Source organism: Priapulus caudatus, unplaced genomic scaffold (assembly GCF_000485595.1).
Source record: "Priapulus caudatus unplaced genomic scaffold, Priapulus_caudatus-5.0.1 Scaffold791, whole genome shotgun sequence".
NCBI lineage: Eukaryota > Metazoa > Priapulida > Priapulimorpha > Priapulimorphida > Priapulidae > Priapulus > Priapulus caudatus.
Genome location: NW_014577852.1, coordinates 65,913 through 70,612, shown reverse-complemented (window position 1 = coordinate 70,612; position 4,700 = coordinate 65,913).

The following is a 4,700-nucleotide window of genomic DNA, read 5'->3' as shown; positions in this document are numbered from 1 at the left end:
AGGCAGACGAGTTGTATATCTCTGCGGAGTGTCACCAGTGTCGAGTTATTAAGAAGGTTCGACCAGAGTGTCCATCTGTACGGCAATTTACCGATACTCCAAGAAATTCTTAGCCTTCTGCGTGCCATCCAACAACCTACTTCCACACATTATTTCGCATGAATTTCGCCTCAGTACGAATATGTGTATGAATACGCGCTAATCAGAAAAACTAGTACGATGGTTCTAGGCTAATTAATCACGCGTACTAACGTACTCGGATACCTAATAAACTAAACGCGCACATGATTGAAAGAAAGTTTATGAGTACCTATATTTATAACTATAGCCACCTGTTACCTGATCTCGTGCATCCTGCTGACAATGCATGGTGCTAGTGTGCAAAAGAAGATAGTTTTTGCGAAAGACGTGCGTGCTGTGGGCGCGTGCTGCCATTTTTTTAGTTCTGTTTGGTAGCGCTTGAGGTGCGGTAAGCTGCGATACGCGTTGCATTACGTCGCATAGCCGTTAAATTGCATGGCGTCTACACGTAGTTCGTTAATAATATATAAATAATGCAGTAGTAATATCAATGCACCATATGATATATATATATATATATATATATATGTATATATTATTGGCAAGGATGCAGAGAGAGAAGAGCGGACACAAGAAAAGAGAACGAGAGAGGAGAGTGAGAGAGAGAGAGAGAGAGAGAGAGAGAGAGAGAGAGAGAGAGAGAGAGAGAGAAAGAGAGATATATATAACAGTCTTAGGTTGTCTTGCGTTGCAATATGTAGGTTGGTGTGGCTAGTCATGCATGAAGGTCGTGTCGTGGCGATTGGGTCTACCTTGATTGACAGTAGTGCTTTACTTGTCACATTGTGGCGGGTTTCGGCAAGTACGTTCAGCTCAGGTCCGAGCAATCTCGCCTCGACGTCCACAGAGTCGTCGCCGAACACTGTCACTGTGATTCTCTCCACTACGTTAACTCGAAATACCGAGGGCGCCACGATCAGGTATCCGCTGAGATCAAACAGCGAATTAAAGAATAATTATAATTCATCATTTATATAATACCATAGGCATTTTCCTAATTGCCCATGCCACCGCTATTTAGAACCTATAATTATTTATTTGAAAAAGCCATCTGCAAAATCTCGTTCGTAAGTTATTTTTTTAACTCTCTACTTATGAATTTTAATTATATGCCTTGTATGGTTCAGCTATTGATTGTATTGTTCGGACAAAAGGATATGGTGGCACAGTGCGTTCTGACTGAATTTGTAGAGAATGTATTTGTAAGTAATGATACTTACCGGTTTTGTTGCAAATTCCCTGCAGTTTGAGCTACAGCGAACATCGACACCGTCAAGATGATAGCAAAGATTTCCATTTCCCAGTTTCAAACGTCGCAGGCCAGCACTTCGAACGCAATTAAGCCAATCCGCAAGACCGCGTGGCACAAGCGCACACACTGTCACTGTATTTCTCCCTAGATGCGAATCCAATCGCTCTGGCTTTCCAACTATTCAGAGCATGTCGGAATAAAAATAGGTTTTAAGTAGCAACACTCAGTCAAAACGACAAAACACGCCGCGTTCGAGAAAACGAACGCCGTGGTGGCGGCATCGGCTAAAACGCGATTGGTCGCCACAAGATATTCTTTGACTTTCCGAATATATTCGTCAGCGGTGACTACTATAGCCCTAACCACAATATTCGCGTTGAAGCTGTGTTGTGTGGCAGCGACGACGCGCCGAACCCTGATAATGCGATCGCTCGGTTACAATGCATACGTGCTTGCGTGGATAATGTTCCGATCCATCCGGCAGAAGGGAGACGAGTCGGAAGCTGCCCCATAATCGTTTATTTGCATTCCCTAAATGCCATTGCCGCGTTTGCTGGCATGGTGTCGATGTGCGGCGTGCTACATAACCTTCACAACCACCCGTCCGTTGGGTACAGACCGGCGATATATTGCGCGGTACAAAGCAGCTTTGCTTACATCGTCGGATTGCACTAGACCTACACACCGCCGATCAGTCACCTAATTCACAGACAAAGGAAATCTATTGGCGCTCGTTGCTCTTCCTTCTCTCATTCCTTCTGCTCCCAACTCCTGCTCAACTCATACTCCGCCAATCCTCACCTCATTTGCTCCCTGCCTTGCTCTTCGTAATCTTCGCTCTCGCTAGTGTTTGTCTTGTTTTCATTCCATTCACATGCCCATTCCCCCCTCTCCCTTTGTCTGCACTAGTCTCCCCTATCTATCGCTAACTCGTGCACACATATCTATTTCGGCGTGTCCCTTCTTTTGCGTCTCTATTTGTCTTATCTCATCCCTTCTATCTATCTGTATATCTATCTATCTATCTATCTATCTGTATATCTATCTATTTGTATATCTATCTATCTATCTATCTATCTATCTATTTATCTGTCTATCTATCTATCTATCTATCTATCTATCTATCTATCTATCTATCTATCTATCTATCTATCTATCTATCTATCTATCTATCTATCTATCTATCTATCTATCTATCTATCTATCTATCTATCTATCTATCTATCTATCTATCTATCTAGCTATCTATCTATCTATCTATCTATCTATCTATCTATCTATCTATCTATCTATCTATAAAATTGATATTCATATTATATTTCATATTATATTCATATTATATATTCACGTGATTCGTATTTATTTAGCATTATATTTTATCGAAACGCTTCAAGTGCCTGTGTGCACACGCACGCAAGTACGCACGCACGCACGCACGCAAATGTACGTGCACACGCACGCAGGCACGCGCACACACGTGGACGTGCACACGCACGCACGCACGCACGTGTACGTACACTCGCACGCAGTCACCGCAGGCACGCGCACACACGTGTACGTGCACACACACGCACGCATGCACGCACGGGTACGTGCACATGCACGCACGCACGCACGCAAGCATGCACACAAGTGTACCTGCACTCGCACGTACGCACGCACACACATATGCACGCATGCACACACGTGTACGTGCACACGCACGCACCCAAGTTAGATGCCTCGTGGACGTCTAGAAAGCATTAGAAGTAAAATTTGTCTTGTCGTGTAGCTGTGACATTACGTCAAGTGGCGTAGCCATGGTGACCGGTTGGTCATTTTTCTATTTGAAATGTGATCCGACTACTTTCTAGAAATTCGCATCATATAGCTGGGAAAAAGTTCAAGCAAAGCATAAGGCATGAATCTGTAGTTATTTGACATGAATAAAGTTTACGTTGTCTATGCAGCGAAAGAGTGTGAGGATGTTTAATTAATTTCTGTCCGATGCTTATTCAGGCCTGCTGCTCATGGAGGTTTTCTACTGTCGTACACCACCTCTATATAGCTTTGCACGCACGTAAAATAAGTGTGGGTAATGGAGCTATGTGCATCTTGCCCACTCCTCTATCATCCACCCAAATATCGCACCATTACTATGTTTCTTAGTATTTTTAAAAATTCGGGAAAGTTTCAAAAAAGGGGTAGGGTTCAGTTACGGTGATGGAGTTAGGGGTAGGGTTTCAAGGTAGCCCGCGCCCAGACGCCGATGTATACAAATTCTGGCCCCGTGGCCTACATAGACGGTCCCCAGCGGCTTGCCGAATTTATTTTATTACCTACACAGTGATATCCATGGGCTTGGATAAATACTCATCATTCAACTTCCGATCATATATAATTTCCGTATATCAAGGAATGATTGACAAATTCTAACCACCTAACACCTAACGCTATCCTAACCTAGACCTAATCCAACCCCACCTAACTCTAACCGAAACACCAACACTAACTATAAAAAAACTAAACTATACTAACAAAACTATAAACAACTATATATACTATATATTACTATATAACAAACTCTAACAAACTATAACTAACTAAACATATACACACAACTAACTCGGGCTTATAATACTACTATCGCTATCCCAAAAACACTATCTATGGTGTGCCTGTCAAATCAAAGCAGCCAATCAAGAGAGAGCCGAATGAGATATAACGTGATAGGATAAAAAAAAATTCGCCCCGGCTACAAAAATCTGGACCTCGGCTACACTCAGGCGGGGACGAACAGCCGCGTGCGCTACACTTCCCATGGCCGCCGCGGGGCTACAACGGGGCCGTGCCAAATGGTTTACATCAGACCGGCCCCGCCGGTTGACATTTTGGTGGCTATGCCTACAAGTACAAATAGCGTGTGCAAGAGGGGGTGGGCTTCAGCAAAAATCCTAATCATCTACTATATAATAGTAGAAAGAGCCGAAGTGTCGTTTTCCGTATCTCCTACCGAAACCGTGCAAGCTGTGCTGCTCGCGCGAATCGATGTGGGGCCTTTTGTGGGCGTCGCGAAACCATTCCGCCCTACGTATAAGAGAACGCGATTTTTCGATACATAAAGTGACTTTTGGAGGCCCAAATTTTTAAAAGTGATGTGCCGTAAGAACTATACGCGCATTCGTCGGAAACCCGCACCAACTTTTAAGATCTCCAAATACCGCCATGCGGCACACACGCACTCACCAAAGCCATTGCGGCCTCGGTGTAATAAACAACAAGCACTGCAGCGCACAGCTGTTGAGTGCCCGAAAATTTAAGACAAACTTCAACGAGAGACTCAGAGGCATGCATTTGTGTCGTGTGGTGTGCGCTTTTTATGGTCGTA